This window comes from Homarus americanus, unplaced genomic scaffold (genome assembly GCF_018991925.1).
Source record: "Homarus americanus isolate GMGI-L3 unplaced genomic scaffold, GMGI_Hamer_2.0 scaffold41149, whole genome shotgun sequence".
In the NCBI taxonomy this organism is placed as follows: Eukaryota; Metazoa; Arthropoda; class Malacostraca; order Decapoda; family Nephropidae; genus Homarus; species Homarus americanus.
In genome coordinates, this window is record NW_024756979.1 from 356,627 (window position 1) to 377,183 (window position 20,557).

Sequence of the window (20,557 nt, forward strand, 5' to 3'; positions counted from 1 at the left end):
CTCCCTCCCTCCTCCTCATCCTCCTCCAATCAAATCCTAGTCTGGGCACAACTTTTCAAATCGGATGGTTTTCATTACGACCAGGAGTTTTTCTCGAAAACGGCTGATTATTCGGCAGCCTGATGACCAAATTGTGTCTAGGGAGTTTGTCCAGTGTCCAGATCCACTAGTGTCCTGGAGATGTTTTGTCCTGTGTCCAGACCATATTTTATCACTCGTGTGTACTGCTCACCAGGCAGGTCGGAGTTTAATTATAAACTTGGTGCGTGTAACCTGTTGACTGGTGGTGTTGGAGTGTATTAACCTGGTGACTGGTGGTGGGAGGTATTAACCTGGTGACTGGTGGTGCTGGAGTGTATTAACCTGGTGACTGGTGGTGCTGGAGTGTATTAACCTGGTGACTGGTGCTGGAGTGTATTAACCTGGTGACTGGTGGTGCTGGAGTGTATTAACCTGGTGACTGGTGGTGCTGGAGTGTATTAACCTGGTGACTGGTGGTGCTGGAGTGTATTAACCTGGTGACTGGTGGGGAGTGTATTAACCTGGTGACTGGTGGTGCTGGATGTATTAACCCGGGACTGGTGGTGCTGGAGTGTAACCTGGTGACTGGTGGTGCTGGAGGTATTAACTTGGTGACTGGTGGTGCTGGAGGTATTAACTTGGTGACTGGTGGTGCTGGAGTGTATTAACCTGGTGACTGGTGGTGCTGGGTTAATGGTGATGGTGGTGCTGGAGGTATTAACCTGGTGACTGGTGGTGCTGGAGGTATTAACTGGTATGGGTGCTGGAGGTATTAACCGGACTGGTGGTGCTGAGTGTATTAACCTGGTGACTGGTGGTGCTGGAGTGTATTAACCTGGTGACTGGTGGTGCTGGACTGTATTAACCTGGACTGGTGGTGCTGGAGTGTATTAACCTGGTGACTGGTGGTGCTGGAGTGTATTAACCTGGTGACTGGTGGTGCTGGAGTGTATTAACCTGGTGACTGGTGGTGCTGGAGTGTATTAACCTGGGACTGGTGGTGCTGGAGTGTATTAACCCGGTGACTGGTGGTGGTGCTGGAGTGTATTAACCTGGTGACTGGTGGTGCTGGAGTATGTTAACCTGGTGACTGGTGGTGGTGCTGGAGTGTATTAACCTGGTGACTGGTGGTGGTGCTGAGTGTATTAACCTGGTGACTGGTGGTGCTGGAGTGTATTAACCTGGTGACTGGTGGTGGTGCTGGGGTATTAACCTGTGGTGGTGTGCTGGTGACTGGTGGTGGTGCTGAGTGTATTAACCTGGTGACTGGTGGAGTGTATTAACCTGGTGACTGGTGGTGGTGCTGGAGTGTAATTATGAACCTGGTGAGCAGCCAAGTTAGTTAATATGGCATATATACTCCACCTGGTGACCTCGACGATGCCAGGAAATGAAATTGGTGATCCTGTGGTGAGTGGTGATTAGTTTCATGGGTGCTGATGATGGTTTTGGTGACAGTGGTGCGCGTGGTTGGGGGTTCACCATTCTACCCTGAAAACGGATGGGGAAAAAAAAAGGACAGGAATTTGGTTTTTGTTCTGCAGTGGGAATAAACCGGGTTATTTTTTTTCAATTGAAAGGTTCAGGGAAACTGGGTATTTTGTGTCTATTTTGTATTGCGGTGAAGGCGAGTGAGTGTTCGGAAAATTTTTTTCTTTTATTTATTTTATTTATATTTTTTATTATTATTATTTTTTTTTTTTGGGGGTGGTTAGTTTCATGCCAACGTCTCCACCATCTACCGTCTCTAACATCTCGTGTCTCCACCCTCTCCGTCTCCACCATCTCCCGTCTCCACCATCTCCGTCTCCACCATCTACCGTCTCCATCATCTGCCTCTCCATCTCGCGTCTCCCTCTCCTGTCTCCACCATCTCCCGTCTCCACCATCTACCGTCTCCAACATCTCGCGTCTCCACATCTCGCGTCTCCCCTCTCCCTCTCCACCATCTACCGTCTCCATCATCTACCGTCTCCAACATCTCGCGTCTCCACCTCCTGTCTCCACCATCTCCGTCTCCACCATCTACCTCTCCAACATCTCGCGTCTCACTCCGTCTCCACCTCTCCGTCTCCACATCTCCCGTCTCCACCTCATCTCCACCCATCTCCCGTCTCCATCTACCGTCTCCAACATCTCGTGTCTCCACCTCTCCCGTCTCCATCTCCCGTCTCCACCATCTACCGTCTCCACCATCCTCCGTCTCCACCCTCTCCCGTCTCCACCCTCCCGTCTCCACCATCTCCCGTCTCCACCATCTCCCGTCTCCACCATCTACCGTCTCCATCATCTCCGGCCCAGCACCATCATCTTACTCCCCCATGGACCATTTTCCATCTGGGCCGTCGCAGCATCCAGGCGACTCATCCTGACCTTAATAGGACTCAGCCATTTGTGACCTGGTGGCCATCTCACCCTCGCTCGTCCCCCCCCCTTATGGTACCTTATCTCTTCTCTCTCTCTCTCTCTCTCTCTCTCTCTCTCTCTCTCTCTCTCTCTCTCTCTCTCTCTCTCTCTCTCTCTCTCTCTCTCCCTCTCCTCTCCTTCCTTCCCTTACCATCATGGCCAGGTGTGGTGATGAAGGAGAATGGCTCCCCCTACCCTTCCCTTCATTGCCAGGTGTAGTGGTGAGGGTGGTGCGTGGTGGTAGTGGTGAGAGTGGCAGTGAGTAGTGTGGTGAGGGTGGTGCGTGGTGGTAGTGGTGAGGTGGTGTGCGTAGTGTGAGTGGTGGTGAGTGTGTGGTGTGGTGGTGGTGAAGTGGCAGTGGTGAGTGGTGGAAGTGGTGAAGGTGGTGCGTGGTGGTAGTGGTGAGGAAGTGGTAGTGGTGAGGGAGTGGTGCGTGGTGTGGTGAGGGTGGTGTGGTTGGAGTGGTGAGGTGGCAGTGGTGAGTGGTGGTAGTGGTGACGGAGTGGTAGTGGTGAAGTGGTGTGTGGTGGTAGTGGTGAGGGAGTGGTGCCCCCCTCCCTCCCTGGCAGAGTGTTGCCCACGCCGGTCGCCCACACACCACACTGGCAGGTCCTGACTCCTCCGACTCCTAGATTAACCCATTTATTTTCTTCCCTATAACCAGAGATGAGATAGTGTAGTAGTCATGGTACAGTCTCGGTGCAGTGTGGACGCCATTTTAGGCAGAATCTTTGTGTTTTTGGGATGTGGAAAGTCGTGAATGTAGGATTGGTCCTCCAGTATAATTAAGAGACTACACAGGATGGCCTTGGAGTCTTAGCTGTGATGATATCTAGGATGTGGGAGGCCTGTAGAGTAGGTCACTAGCGGTGCGAGGACGTGCAGGAAGGAAGGAAGGAAGTAAGGGAGAAGGGCGTGGGGGGGGGCACTGTGATCACGAGGCGGACAGAGATGTGATGTGGGCGCCTCCACCACCATCCTGCTGCTGGTGTGTGTGTGTGTGTGTGTGTGTGTGTGTGTGTGTGTGTGTGTGTGTGTGTGTGTGTGTCCACGCTCGCGCGAATCCCCTAGAATACCATAATTACGTGATAAAATAAACACTAGAGTATGGTGATTTGAGCGAGTAACGAGCACTGGCGTTTTCAATTTCCGGAGATGTTGCGGAAACGGCAGTATTTTCGTCGGTCATCAGTGGGCCATGATCAGCAGTGTCCAGTTGGGTCGGTAATGTTTGTTTACACCTGTCACCTGGCCCTTTATGTAGAACGGCCGCGCGTGTGTTATCACTAGACTGTAAGCTTGACAGTCACGATGGGTCACAGTCTTTCATCACCCGTGACGGAGAACTAACTCTGTTTAGGGTGTGACGTGGCCTCGGTGACTTGTGTTGAGTTTGTTACATACTGTACGTGTGGTGTAATTTTGCTTATAACTTTTCTTTGTGTTGTGCGTATTGGCAGAATATATGTGACTCTCTCTCTCTCTCTCTCCCTCTCTCTCTCTCTCTCTCTCTCTCTCTCTCTCTCTCTCTCTCTCTCTCTCTCTCTCTCTCTCTCTCTCTCTCTCTCTCTCTCTCTCTCTCTCTCTCTCTCTCTCTCTCTCTCTCTCTCTCTCTCTCTCTCAGTTTGTGCTGTTGGAGTGGAGTGGAGTGGCATTCTGTCTACCACTCCACAATCCAGTAGCCCTGGTTCACTGCCCCAGGTCACCAGCCCACAGTCCAGTAGCCTGTGTTGACCAGCCCGGGGCCACCATGCCTCTTGTGTTACGAGTGTATTGTGGTGGGCGCGGCGGTACTACTGTGGTGGGGGTGAGAGGGGGGGCTGCATCACCCCCACAAGCTCCTCTTTCTTCCCCACCACCACACACTCACTCCCTCCATCCCTCTTCCCCCACCACTACCACACACTCACAGGCATTCTCTCACCGTCATTTCCACCATAATTCCCCTTCTTTGCCCAAACATCCTCCTCTTCCCTTCTCCCTCTTCCTCCTTCTTCCTCCTCCTTCTTCCTCCCCTTCTTCCTCTTCCTCCCTTCTTCTCTTCCTCCCCTTCTTCCTCCCTTCTTCCTCGTCCTCACCAGCAATAATAACACATTTTTAAGGCGCTGACTAAGACGCCAAAGGAAGCTGATCGGATGCCACACATGCACACACAGAACTTTGTCCCGGGCTACTTAATACTCTTATACGCCCGCCCCCGCCGATACCACCACCGATACCACTACACCCGTCCCCACCGATACCACCACACCCGCTACCGCCACTACAAGCATCACTACCACCATACCACCATCTGCAGCATCCAAGACGAATTAAAGGAGATGATGAGGTTTGCTCTTACAAGTTTTAAGATGAGACGAAAAAGGAATCTTGAGGAGAGAGAGAGAGAGAGAAGTCATACCTCACCCTACCACAAACTCTGCTCCTCCACTCCACCAAACTCCTCAGTAAACTCCCCGCTCCACCTCCTCCCCAGACTCCCCACTACCACAAACTTCCCATCACCCCAGCCAGCCCCGAGATACAGGGAAAATCTCCACGCCGGGGAACGTGATCCGCCTGGCTAAAGACTCACGGATTGATAAGCCAAAATTCCCTTCACTGAGAGAGAGAGAGAGAATTACAACTCTAAGCATCGTACTTTATAAGATTTGTCTTCATCGTCTGGCAGTAGGTCGTGTGTGTGTGTGTGTGTGTGTTTACGTTGCTACACAGGATACTACCACACACACACACACCCTTAACTACTGTACACTTCCTCTCTCTCTAGTATACCTCGACCCTTTCACTGGATGCTCGTATCATGCCTTACTGAACGCCTCTCTTTACTTTTACCCTCCTCCTCCTCCCTCCTGCCCCCTTCCTCCACTCTCCCTTCCTCGACACTCCCCTTACACCTTATTACCTTCCGCAATTCCTTGGGGCCTCGACGCTTTCAATGGTGTTTGTTTGCGCCGGGGAGAAGGGAGGGGCCTTTACCTGCCTTCTGTAGGAGGGGTGGTGGAGGTGAGGTGGAGAGTTACAAAAGATATGCCACCACTCGCATTCCTCTCCCAGTGTGTGTGTGTGTGTGTGTGTGGTAGAAGATTAATAAAGTACACACGCCTTTAACGCACACACAAAACGCATTGCGGAAAGTCAACAGAGACGTTAACTGACGTGTCTCCTAAGGCTGGTTTTTGTATATACTGTTATAGGAGTTACAGTCTTGTGGCGTCTTGCTTAAGGGCTTTTGTTGGTGGAGGAAAAAAGGACAATAATTTTCTCGACGTGTTTGTGTTTTCGATACAATAATAATAATGAGACACTGGTGATAGTGATACTAATTATAATAAGGATAATACTATAACGATAGCAAGAGCAATAATAATAATAATAATGATAATAATGACTTTACGATACAAACAATGCTGAGGCTTCAAGCTTTGTCAGACACAAGGACAAGCTTTTTTTTATTAACAGCTTAAAATATCTTAATATCCTTCAAGGTATAGTATTGCAATTCAATGTTAGTCTTTCAATGTATTGGTCTTAAACATTACATTATCTCGTTGCACTTCAGCGCCTTCGTCAGTATTCTTCAGAGGTCGTATTAGAATACTCCCTAATGCTTGTTTGATTTAAGCTAAAAACACACACACACACACACACACACACGTTGGAATATTCGTTCTAAACTCTGCAACATTAACGTCAATCATATATTTTTTAAACTTTGCAACATCGTGATCATTATTCCCTTGCTATTTATTTTAAGTAAATGGTATCTGTTTTGTAGCTTGCAATATTTTCCAAGAGTCTTGCAACATCAGCATCGGTAACTCACTTGTAGTAAGACCTTAAAACCTTCGCAATATCCGCCTTGGTCTGCAGCATCACGTCTTGGGGGTTACCGGTATCAGAATCTTAAAGACGTTGCAATATCCTTCCCAAACCTTGCACTATCATCATTATTTATATTAGAAACCTTTTAAATCTTGCAATATCCCAATGACCCGCTGCAATGTAAGTTCTTTTGCATGGTAACAGTATTAAAACCCTTTGCACCGTCACCAGTTTTGTTCTAGGCTTGCAATTTCCTACTGAAACACTGCAACATAAAAACCTTTGCAATATTCGTCTCAAGACGAGTTTATGACGGCGACGCAGCAGCAGGAAGAGGTCGCGGCGGGATAGCACAGGTTAGGTGACTGACGCCCCCGTCCCCGCCCCCGCCACTTGCAGTTCAGCCCTTGGGATAATTTGCCCCGTAAAACACCATCAATAGTTAAAAGATGCAAGAAGGGGTCTGGGGGTAGTAGTAGGCCTGAGACGGGGGGGGGGGCGTAGGCTGATAGATCAATACTCCCGAGAGATAGAGAGAGAGATGAGATTAGAGATATCTTACATAATTAATTCCTGGGTCCCTCCTCCTCCTCTCTCTCTCCCTCCTACGCACGCACAAACAGCACTATCGTACACACACAAAACACACACAGGTAAGCGGACAATGCATACACCAACCAACAAAAGAACAGCAAGCGACAAGACCTCCAGCAGGAGACCGAGACCTGGCGAATGTACACACAAAAACCCACACAACCCCCACACACACAACCCCACATACACAACCCCCCCCCCACACACACAACTCCCCACACACACAACCCCCACACACACCCCACCACACACACACAGCCCCCCACCTACCCACACCAGCCCCTCCACACACCGACCTCCCCACACACAGCCCCCACACACACAGCCCCCACACACAGCCCCCCACACACACAACCCCCCACACAGGCCCCCCACACACACACAGCCCCCACACACACAACCCCCACACACAGCCCCCCCACACACACAGCCCCCACACACGCCCCACACAGCCCCACACACACAACCCCACTCCCACACACACAGCCCCCACACACAGCCCCACACAGCCCCCCCACACACACAGCCCCCACACACACCTGACCCCCCCATACACAGCCTCCCACACAACCCCCATACACAACCCCCCATACATACACACAACCCCCCCATCACACACAACCCCCCACACACACAAAACCCCCTCCCACACAAACAACCCCTCCCCCACATACACACACAAGTTTAAAAAGCCTCCTGGTCGCCCTCGTCTCAGCTGTCGTGGTGGGTTTCCTGTTTGTCAGTGAAGGCGGTAATCCTTCCGTCACCTCTTTACTCTGTGTTTTTTTCTCGTTTTTATTATTATTATTTTTTTTGCTCTAAATGCCAAAATTACACTCGACTTAGCTACTCAAGCGAGATCTCTCTCTCTCTCTCTCTCTCTCTCTCTCTCTCTCTCTCTCTCTCTCTCTCTCTCTCTCTCTCTCTCTCACTAGCGTCAGAGTCGAGGGCCAAATTTTTAACTTAGTGTTTGTTTGTTTTTTTGTATGTCATTTTGTTTGTTTTTGTTTTTATATCATTGTGTTGTCGGTGTTTGCTGTATCTACATATTTGGTGATGTTTATATATTTATCCGTATGTATGTCTTTAACTATCCGTATGTCTTATGTCTACCTGTGAAATAGATTATAACACTCGTAATAAATTTTTGTACGATTTATTATAACAAACTTACCTGTCTGCCTCAGCGCCATTATTAACGTGTTGTTGTTTGTTCACAGGTGAGAGAGAGTTGTTTGATGGTCTACACCTGTTCGTGAGTACTAACACACCTGTTCGTGAGTACTAACACACACACACACACACACACACACACACACACACACACCTCGCCTTTATTAAATCCCATCAAAATGTATCAATAATGTGGATTAATTTAGTTGTCCAGACTAATAGGTAATAAGCGACTTTTTTATGACCGACACGAGCTCTGTACACTGTATGTGGCTCGTGTTGTCATATTAATAGTTACTGGTACAATAATAATGACTTAATTATGATAATGATTTTGATGATAACTTAATGAGAATAATGTGTTTGATATTGAAAATATAAATAATCATTATCAGTATAAGTAATGATACTGTAATAATAATAATAATAATAATAATAATAATAATTATTTATATTAATAGTGATAATTAGTCGTGGACTGTCAACACACACAAACAAACCAGAGCTTGGAGGCCGGGCAGCATCTGCCGGACACTGCTTAGTACCTGTGTTGGTAGTCGTGTCATCACACCTTGAGAGTAACGTACGCGCGCCCGTGTGTGTGTGTGTGTGTGTGTGTGTGTGTGTGTGTGCGCTTGGTGAAAGCACCTCACTTCCGCAACAGAGAAATCCTTCACTGACAACACTCTGGACGGTAACAGGATGAATGTTCAGTTCCTCAGCTGGGTATTTAAATGTTAATAGGATGAAGAGTGTGTGGCGGGAGGCGGTGTTATCCTGTGTGCTTTGCAGACGGGGCTTCCTTAATCTTGTAGGGGGGAAGGATTGGGGGAGGTGATATGGCAGGGAAGAGGAAGAGGGGCGAAGAGAGTGAAGGATTAGGGGGAAGGAGGGTGAGAGAGGAGGAGAGAGAGAGGGGGAGGAAGAGAGAAACTTGGGCTTCTCCCAGTCACCTCTCTACTTGTAATTACTTGTACATCACTTAATTCTTTCTTAATACTCACTTAAATCATTTGAATCACTTAAAACATCCACATTAATACTTTTAAGTCTGGTATGTAGAGCATCTTAGTGACTGTAAATGAAACTTTTAAAAGTGTCCTTAATACACTATTGTGAATTACTTATAATTTTCCTACTCACTTTTAACACTTACGAGTCTCTTTTGTAGTTTACTTATTTATTTCTTCTCTCGACTCATTGACCACACTTACATACTGTACACACACACACACACACACACACACACACACACACTACTTATGGGTCATTCGCATATACTTGAGAAAGACTTGAGGAGCTCTCTTGATCACGTCACGGCCTCCAGTAGATTGACTCTCCTCCTCCTCCTCCTCCTCCTCCTCCTCCTCCTCCTCTGTATCTCGTCTCTCAGCCTCGACTCATCTTTCTTGTTGGAAAAATTTAAATGGAAATTTCTTCTATCAATCTGTATTATGTCGTCAGCCGCTACCAGTCTCTCTCTCTCTCTCTCTCTCTCTCTCTCTCAACACACAAAGGGAACAAAGAAATATATCCCTCACGCGCATAATACAGCCATCAGTTAGGTCAGAATAGGCGGTCATGGGGCCGAGTAAACACAATCAGTAGTCTTTAATAATGGAGTTGCGTTCATAATGTTTTTTCGGTGTTTATCTTATCATGAAGCACCTGATAATTAGCCACCCCTCCACCTATCTTTATTTCACCTGATGATATAACACCTTAAACGTTATCTAGGTTAAGGTTGGGTTGGGTTAAAGTTAGGGATCAGATGAAATAACCTAGGGAATGGTTAATCTTCATGTGATATTAACTTTCTCTGTGTGTCCGTGTAAGAGTTGTGTCATCTACTGTTACCTCTTCACCGTGTAATGTTTCTTAATAATTACTCAGTAGGTTTTTTTTTTATTTCTCGATGTGATGAAATATTTGCTCACGTAAACACAGATGGAATCGATCGCCAAAGCTGCTGCCTCTTGACGACGTTGACGAGAAGTGGTGGTGAGGAGTGTGGTGGGGAGGAGTGTGGTGGTGAGGAGGAGTGTGGTGGTGAGGAGGTGTGGTGGTGATGGTGAGGAGGTGCGAACAGTGTGGTGAGGAGATGTGTGGTGGAGAATAGTGGTGAGGAGGTGGTGGTGGTGGTGGTGGAGGAGGTGGTGGTGAGGTGTGTGGTGGTGAGGTGTGGTGGTGGTGAGGGTGTGGTGGTGATGGTGGGGAGGTGTGGTGGTGATGGTGGGGAGGTGTGGTGGTGGTGGTGGGGAGGGTGTGGTGGTGGGTGGTGGGGTGTGGTGGTGGTGGGGAGGAGGGTGTGGTGGTGGTGAGGTGTGGTGGTGGGGTGGTGGTGATGGTGAGGTGTGGTGGTGGTGGTGAGGAGGAGGAGTGTGGTGAGGTGATGGTGAGGTGTGGTGGTGATGGTGGGGTGTGGTGGTGGTGGTGGGGGGAGGTGTGGTGGTGGTGGTTAGGAGTGTGGTGGTGGTGGTGAGGGAGGTGTGTGGTGGTGATGGTGGGGAGGTGTGATGGTGGTGGTGGTGGTGGGGTGTGGTGGTGAGGAGTGTGGCGGTGTTGGTGGTGGTGAGGAGTGTGATGGTGGTGGTGGTGGTGAGGTTATTTCATATTATAATGACTGGTCGTTCACTCGAGTGATTTGGCAAATAATGTGGGTCTTAGTTCATCATTTTCCTTCGTTATGTTTGTATTTAACGTTAATCCTTTTTTTATTTTGTTTTCATTAGTTGGTAATACAAGGAAGAGTGACATTGATTTCCACTGAATAATAAGCTTTCGGCACACACACACACACGGGGGGGGGGGTTACTAATGTACATACGGCATGAGCATATTAGTGCCACAGATCGTGCGAGAGCTGCTAGGCTGGAACCCATACAAGGGTACACCAGCCGCCCTCAATCGATGTTACGGTGGATAATCTTATGTTCAACTTCATGTAACCCATCTTAACGGCTGAATGAGGGATGGTACTATCATCCCTCTTCCTCACCCAGACGTCTTTGGCCCTCGACACACCACAGTAACCATCCAGGTGTCATTACGGGTGAAAGTCAGTTGTTCAGATGCATGTAAACTCGCCTCTAAGTGTAGTGGAGGGTTACATCCGCCTTGCTTCTAGCTCTTGATTTCAGATGAGCTGACGAGAGAATTAACACGTGTCAGGGGCGGCGCCTTTGACTGTCGGGTGCCAGGGTTCACTGCCGCTCTCTGGGGGGTAGACAGACACTGCTACACTCTGTGGGGGCATCTTCTTGGGGTACACTTACACACACACACACACACACACACACACACACACACACACACACTCTCTCTCTCTGTGGCAGCATCTTCTTGGGGTACACTTACACACAAACACCAGGTATATATAGACTTGGGTATACACACACACACACACACACACACACACACACACACACACACACACACACACACACACACACACACACACTCCTCTCTCTGTGGCAGCATCTTCTTGGGGTACACTTACACACAAACACCAGGGTATACATAGACTTGGGTACACACACGCACACACACACACACACACACACACACACACCACACACACACTCCTCTCTCTGTGGCATCTTCTTGGGGTACACTTACACACAAACACCGGGTATACATAGACTTGGGTACACTTACACTGGGGTACACATATTCTGAGGGACACACACACACACACTAACAGGCTCCGGGATATTCACTCACGTTGAGAGAGGGAGGGTGTGGAGGAGTCGAGGAGAGAGGGAGAGGGGGTGGCGCAGAGGGGATGGTGGGGCAAGAGGGACTGTGGCGTCTGGTTGTGGTGGTGATGAGAAAGAGCCGTGGAGATGGGGGAGATTTCTTCCTGTTAGTGATGGTGAGTGAATGAAAGAATGAACGAGTGAATAAAAGAGCGAGTGAATGAGGTGAGTGAGTGGCAAGGAGGAGGGAAGCCACAAGGTGTGAGGTGAGCTGCTAGCTGGTGAGAGAGGGAGGGAGGGAGTAGAGCTCACCACCTTCATTATTCGCACTGTTAGCCTGCCTCCCTCACCAGGATTATCCCTGGCCTCCACCACCACGCCTTCCGGGTCGTCCCCTGGCTGAGTCCGCCGCAGAGGTCACCGCTCAAAACACCCATCACTGTCTTGGGCACGAGTTTACGGGTGTAGTGCTACATGTATCACCCGTAACTAACACACACACACACACACACACACACACACACACACACACACACACACACACACACCAGTACCTCAGTAAATATCAGTTTCTTCAGTGGGGTGAGGCAGACATGTCAACAACTGGACCTGGAAATACAAATACAGGGTGGTTGATGTTATGGGTTATGAGGGCGGACGACCCCGGGTAATTGGTCGTAGTGTTACACTAATTGAGGCTCTGACTCAACCCACCGGCCAGAAGCATGAAGTAATGGACCGTTCCAGTATACAGGGAACTACATTATGCTGAATTAAAGTACACCCTCATGAATTACAGTACACCCCTATTGTTAATACTCTAGTACACCCCTTCAATTTCAGTATAGTTTAGGAAATTACTGTACACGTCAAGTACAGTACACCTTAGGGAATTACAGCACAGTATTATTACATTAAAGTGTGACGTTACAGCACAGTATTATTACATTAAAGTGTGACGTTACAGCACAGTGCAGTATAGTTGTGGTCACATCTACATCACTGGGGCACTGGTAACACTATCCCCCTTCACCACGACAACAATCTCTTGTCTGTTAATAACACGTTACACCTGCCTCCTCTCCCTCCTCCTGGAACTATAACCCCCACAAAGTTTGTCCGGGAAACGAGTTTTGTGTCTTAGAATATGTTGACCTTGAGTGTTAGTGGTAGGAGGGGCAGGCAGTTTGTCCAGCCCTCCTACCCCACCCCTGACCTGTTGGTAGGAGGGGCAGGCAGCTTGTCCCGCCCTCATACCCCTCCCCTGACCTGTTGGTAGGAGGGGCAGGCAGTTTGTCCAGCCCTCCTACCCCTCCCCTGACCTGTTGGTAGGAGGGGCAGGCAGTTTGTCCCGCCCTCATACCCCTCCCCTGACCTGTTGGTAGGAGGGGCAGGCAGTTTGTCCAGCCCTCCTACCCCTCCCCTGACCTGTTGGTAGGAGGGGCAGGCAGCTTGTCCCGCCCTCCTTCCCCGCCGCTAGCAGAAGATCCTTACCTAGTCGCAGGTAAAAAAGCCGCTGGATTATATTAAAACCGTAAATAAACACAAACTTTATATTGAAAAGATAAATAATCGGGAACTTTTAAGACAGTAGTTGGGGAAGTAGGCCTCAGCGCTCCTCACCTTCTCTTCCTTGAAACAGTTTATTTAGCCAGAAAGTTACAGGTATTAATTGAATTCACCTGAAGACTAACCCCCTTAGCTTATTTCGCCTAAAGATTAAACACCCTAACGCTAACCTAACCAATTCTAACATATCCTAACGTACCCACATCCCCCTCCCCCCAGGTGGTGTGAGGGTGTTTAATCATCAGGTGAAAATATACTAGGGTTAATCTTCTCGTGTTCCATAAAGTGTACAACAATCTTCATGGTGGGTGACGCGGCAGAGTCTTTTGGAGAGGCAACTGAGAAACTCGTTTGGGGGTTTATGTTGAGCGCCTCGAGTACGATGACTTGGCCCCCCTCGAGTACGATGACTTGGCCCCCTTGAGTACGATGACTTAGCCCCCTTGAGTACAGTGTCATCTTACTGGAGGACGTCGTGTTGAAGTGGCACCCGAGATGACCTCTGCTGAATGTGTGGTTGTCCTTGTTGAGTGGCCCTATCTGAAGAATTTAATTATCCTCGTTGAGTGGCTCTATCTGAAATATTTAATTATCCTTGTTGAGTGGCCCTTTCCGACAATTTAGTTATCGTTATTGAGTGACCCCATCCGGCATCTTTAATTATCCTTGTTGAGTGGCCCTGCCTAAAATATTTAATTATCCTTGTTGAGTGGCCCTATCCGGTATCTTTAATTATCCTTGTTGAGTGGACCATAACACACAGTGACGCCCTCGCTGGAGATGGTTCCTGGGGCTCAAACATGGTGGATTACTCTGAGTGACGCGCCCTCATGACATTAGATTATGTAGAGTAGAACCCGGCTGGTACGGCTACTTATCCTGGCTGAGTGCCCCCCCCCCACCCCACACACCCCTGATGACATTATCCTCGTTGAGTGGCCCCTCGAAGACTGTTATCCTGATTTAGTGGCCCCAGTTAGCATTTTTAACTTGGTTGCGTGACCTTAGAAGACACTATTAGCCTAGTTTAGTGAGGACTAGTAACATTATTATCCTGGATGAGGGCCCCCGATAACATTATTATCCTAAATGAGTGGCGCTCAAATAGTGTTATTATCCAGGTTGAGTGGCCCCAGATTGTACTGTTATCCTGACTGAGAGGCCTTGGGTAATGGTTTTGTCCTTGATGAGTGGCCTCAAGATTACATTATCCTAGTTGAATAGCGCAAGTGACATTATTAGCCTGACTGAGTGGCCCGAGATAACGATGTTAACTTAGCTAAGTGGCTTCAATTAACAGTTATCCTTACTGAGTGGCTCCCAAGTACTCCAAATACTTATCCTGACTGAGTGGCTACAAATAACAGTGATATCCTTGTTGAGTGGGTACAGATGATTACCAGAGTAACCGGACCACTGACGGGGCCCTACACACACACTAGCGGGATGATGGTATTGGGTATCTCAATAAACGTATCAATCAATGGTATTGGTGTTGATATTACTGGTGCTGGCATTGATATTAGTTTAGGTGATGTCGTTGGTGGTGTTGATATTGGTGTTTGGTGGCTGGTGACTATAGACGCATGACTTGTGGTGTTGGTGAGTGTCATGCTGCCCCCTCCTCTCTCTCTCTCTCTCTCTCTCTCTCTCTCTCTCTCTCTCTCTCTCTCTCTCTCTTCCGTGTAGAGATTAGCATAAACAGCGGCCTCGCGTAGGCTTGGGTGGCCAGGGAAGCCGACCAAGTGGGTGGTGGATAACCTGCTACGGCTTCTTTGCCCTCCCCGTCCTGCTTACCGCTCACCCGCCCATCTTCGTCGCCCACCAGTCCACCAGTCAGGCATCTGTGTATTTTTTTTTTAAGTTTCAGTCACGTCGTGCATTCATCCTCACCTGTACACTCACACTACACCCTCACCTGCACACTCCACACTACACCCTCACCTGTACACTCACGCTACAAAGCCAACCTGTTACGTAACTCAGTCTCTCGTTAATTACCTCCATTACATTACAAAATTACAATACATAGTTACATTACATCACAAGGTTTATTTTCTCTCTAAACCGTAATTATTTTTTTCTAGCTCCTGTTGATAATTAAATACCTTTTGGTTATAATAAATACTAACATGTAATTGATTTCCTCACACCTGCATCCAGTTCTGTCTATCCTATCTATCTATCTGTCTGTCTGTCTGTCTATATCTATCTATCTGTCTATTTACAGTATATCTATCTTTGTGTGTGTGAGAGAGAGAGAGAGAGAGAGAGAGAGGTTAAGTGTACAGGAAGTAATTACAAATGAGAGACACCTGTACACACCAGACACCTGTACACACCAGACACCTGTACACTTTTACCTGCCCCCTCCCGCCACCTGTACAGTAACACATTATCTGTACACTTTAATTACCTGACTTGGACATCCTCCGTTACACTAGTCCCTTCCTCTCACCTGTGCAGTCCCACTAGTTCCCTCCTCTCACGTGTACAGTCCCACTAGTTCCCTCCTCTCACGTGTACAGTCCCACTAGTTCCCTCCTCTCACGTGTTCAATCCCACTAGTCCCCTCACCTGTACAGTCCCACTAGTCCCCTCTCACGTGTTCAGTCCCACTAGTCCCCTCACCTGTACAGTCCCACTAGTTCCCTCCTCTCACCTGTACAGTCCCACTAGTTCCCTCCTCTCACCTGTACAGTCCCACTACTAGTCCCCTCTCACGTGTACAGTCCCACTAGTCCCCTCTCACCTGTACAGTCCCACTAGTCCCCTCTCACGTACAGTCCCACTAGTCCCCTCTCACGTGTTCAGTCCCACTAGTCCTCTCACCTGTACAATCTATGGGGCCGTATGGGTCTAGGACAGGTAACAGTTACCCAACACCACTACTGGCCAAACAAGTATTGACTTTTATTCCATGACTGAGAGAATTTTTATTGTGCCTTAAGCTGACACCAAGTTATAGGAGGTGTGTTGTGTTGTAACCTAACCTAACCTAACATGGGCCAGAGGTGATGATCGGCACCTAACCTAACCTAACCCTCATACCACTTGTGAAGGATGCAACATGTAGGTGACAAAAATGCTGGCTGAGAAAAGCTTTGATCATTTTATCATTTTAATTTTACGCTCGCGGCCAAAATATTGAAATACAAAATATTGAATAATTGTTTATGACCTAAATATAAGGACTGTTAATAAGTGAAAGTACAAGACTCTTTGTTACTGAAAGGTTGTGTGGTGGGTTAGGCCTAGGATCACGTAGGCCTAGGGAAGGTGCGCTCTCTCTCAACCGTTATATTCACTGTAATATATAATGAAAATGTTACTTAATGAACGTAAACAAAACTGATAACAATTAGTAGATTTAGGTTGTGTTTACTTAGCCTAGTGACCGCCATTCCTGACCTTACTGGTGTTTTTTTACGTGTGAGGGGTGGTGACGATGTTGGGGGAAGTACAACTGTGTGGTGGTGGAGGAGGGAGGTGAGGGGCTGGGGAAGTACAACAGCGTGGTGGGGGATGGAGGGACTGGGGAAGTACAGCTGTGTGGTGGAGGGAGGGGGAGGGGCTGGGGAAGTACAACAGCGTGGTGGGGGATGGAGGGACTGGGGAAGTACAGCTGTGTGGTGGAGGGAGGGGAGGGGGTGGTGGAGGGAGGGGAAGGGGGTGGTGGAGGGAGGGGGGGCTACCGGCTACTAAGACCGTCAATATCCAAAGTCTCAGAACTTGTGACAGTTTTGGGCTGGTCTTAAGAGCTCAGTGCCGCCTCTCCTGATCGGAATGATGGAAGTATTTTTATTTTTTAGAGTATATTTTTAAATCTCTTTTACCGTAGCCAGTTCCCGGAAGCCCCCATAGTTATAGAGCTGTGTTGGTGAGCACATCTAACGAGCAAGTGGTGGCTCGTATTAATCAACCTAAGCTAACCAAGGATAAATAGATAAATTTGGTCTTTTTTCTCAGATTAATCGTATTATCAATGTGTCAGTTGCAGAGAGGTGTTCACATAATTGAAACACAAATTATGTAAACAGTGAACACGATCTCACGCCTGGAGGGAAGTAACTCAAGAGAGAACAAAAGGTCATAATATTACCCCCCTCAGTAAAAAAAAAAAAATCCTCGGCATTATAAGATTATCAATAGCTACGAAAACATTTATAATATATAAAATAATTTACTGAAGTTCCTGGTTAACGAGTTGCTAGCCAGCCACCCCCTGTGTACTGTTAACTGAAGAAGATGAGAGAAATTATTACTCTACGGGAGATTCGCAGTATATTTACCAACTGCCCTTTTCACCGCCTTGTGTGTGTGTAAAATAATAATAATAATAATAATTAACGGTTTATTGAAAGAGCTTGGCAGCCAGAAGGCTGAAAATATACAGTTACATATTTGGGGAATGGGTTACGAATTACAAATAATATACAAGTAACATAAGTGTGTGTGTGTGTGTGTGTGTGTGTGTGTGTGTGTGTGTGTGTGTGTGTGTGTGTGTGTGTGTGTGTGTGTGTGCCCCAGGTCTGAGATACACGGACACATCCTCAGTTTGGGGGAATATTTTTACTTAAGAGTGGTTGAGATTCATGGCGGGCGGAGGGGAGACGCTACGACGCTCCACCAGTGTCAGGATTTAGAGGGAAAAAAATACGTAGGATTATAAAGGATAGAAAGAAGGGTGACGTAGGGTGCCAAGGATATATAGGAGGCGGACCAGAAGATTAGGAGAGAGAGAGAGAGAGAGAGAGAGAGAGAGAGGAGAGAGAGAGAGAGAGAGAGAGAGAGAGAGTAAATGGGAAGTGACGAAGCTAAAAAATAATATAATTAAAAACAACAAAAGGATTGAAAGGCATTGGGAAGGTAGTGTAGTGTCTGTCTGTTTCTGTCTCTGTCTGTCTGTCTGTCTGTCTGTCTGTCTGTCTGTCTGTCTGTCTGCTCTGTCTGTCTGTCTCTGTCTGTCTGCCTGTCTGGTTCGTTCCCTGTTCGTCTGCCTGTCTGTCTGTCTGTTTCTGTCTCTGTCTGTCTGTCTGTCTGTCTGTCTGTCTGTCTGTCTGTCTGTCTGTGTGTCTGAGCATTGATAATGATATTGAAGTTCTTTTTTCCACCACTGTCAGTATTACCTGTATATAGCGGACATGAAACGGAATACAATAAAACTGGTAATAAAGAACAGTGGTAAAAGGTCATAATTGAAGTAACGAATAATGGAGGAGGAAGATAAGGGGTAAAAGGAGATAACGGTGATAAATGAATAAACAAGAAGAGGAGGAGGAGGAGGAGCGTAATGCAAATCAAGGATAATCAAAGAAAGATACTTAATAAATAGGAATAATTGGCAATAGAATATAACAATAAATAATGAAGAAAGAGGTGGCTAAAAGACAATGGTGAGAGAAAGAAGAGAGAGAGAGAGAAGAGGATTAAGAACACGGATGACAGGTGAACCAAAGCTCATGTAGGGAGAGAAATAAGGAATAAGATAGAGAAGGAGAGTGAAGGGAAAAGGGAGAGATAGACAGACAGAGAAATGTGGAACAAAAAGGACGATTGAAAGTGAATGGCGGAACATTGAAAGAAAATGGCGTCGAATTACACAATATGGGAAACCTGTGAAGAAATGGTGGAATTCTTATAAACGTTGAAGAATAAAAGGTATGATAGGTGTGGATGGGTGGGTGTAGAGGAATGATAGGTGTGGATGGGTGGGTGTAGAGGAATGATAGGTGTGGATGGGTGGGTGTAGAGGAATGATAGGTGTGGATGGGTGGGTGTAGAGGAATGATAGGTGTGGATGGGTGGGTGTAGAGGAATGATAGGTGTGGGATGGTGGGTGTAGGAAGGATAGGTGGGGATGGGTGGGTGTAGAGGTATGTTGGTGGATGGGTGGGTGTAGAGGAATGATAGGTGTGGATGGGTGGGTAGAGGTATGGGATAGGTGTGGGATGGGTGGGTGTAGAGGTATGTTGGGTGGATGGGTGGGTGTAGAGGTATAGGTGTGGAGGGTGGGTGTAGAGGTATGATAGGTGTGGGATGGTGGGTAGAGGAATGATAGGGTGTGGATGGGTGGGTGTAGAGGAATGATAGGGTGTGGATGGTGGGGTGTAGAGGAATGATAGGTGTGGATGGGTGGGTGTAGAGGAATGTTGGGTGTTGTTTGGTGGGTGTAGAGGAATATTGGTGTTGTTTGGTGGGTGAAGAATGTTGGGTGTTGTTTGGTGGTGAGAGGAATGTTGGGTGTTGTTTGGTGGTGTGAGGAATGTTGGGTGCTGTTTGGTGGGTGTAAAGGAATGTTGGGTGTTGCTTGGTGGGTGTAGAGGAATGCTGGGTGTTGTTTGGTGGGTGTAGAAGAATGTTGCGTTGTCTATGGGTGTAGAGGAATGTTGGTGTTATTTGGTGGGTGGTAGGAAGAATGTTGTTGTTGTTTGTAGGTGTAGAGGTGAATGTTGGGTGTTGTTTGGTGGTGTAGAAGAATGTTGGGTGTTGTTTGCGGGTAGAAGAATGTTGGGTGTTGTTTGGTGGGTGTAGAAGAATGTTGGGTGTTGTTTGGTGGGTGTACAAGTCACTGTAGAGGGATGTCGGGTGCGAGTGTAGAAAGTGGGCGTGGTCATGACAGTTTGTGTGATGGTTATGGACACACACACACACACACACACACACACAGAACGTTTATTAATATCAGTTATTATTATTATTATTATTATTATTATTATTACACAAACACAGTAAAACATATAAGCTACATACATAACCACCATATTGCTACATATATTGAGAGGTACAACAAGGTTTTAAAAAAAAAATGTTACAGCCGCTGAATTTCTGGCGTCATTTTTGCGTGAAACTTTATCTGAGGGCGGAGGTCAAACACCCCCCCCCTCCCCCCACCCAGCCTGCGAGGCCCACCCACCCAGCATATATTAATTTTGTATATTTTAGAATTTGTACATAATTTTCTAGTTTTTATTTTCTTCGAATTTTTATATTTTCGTTGTGTGTGTGTGTGTGTGTGTGTGTGTGTGTGTGTGTTCGTGACCATCTCTGAAGTGGCCTCCTACTCAGTAACATAATCAGCAGGTGTTGTCATTTCACCATAATCCATTTTGGGGTGATGGACGTAGGGTAAGGGTCAATCTGGCTGAACCTTCTTCCCTCTCCTCACCATAGCCCCTGTCTCCCTCACCTCCACCACACCCCATTCTCACCCCAACCCCTCTCCTCACCCCAATCCCACCTCCCCATTTCACTTCCACCTCACCCCATCT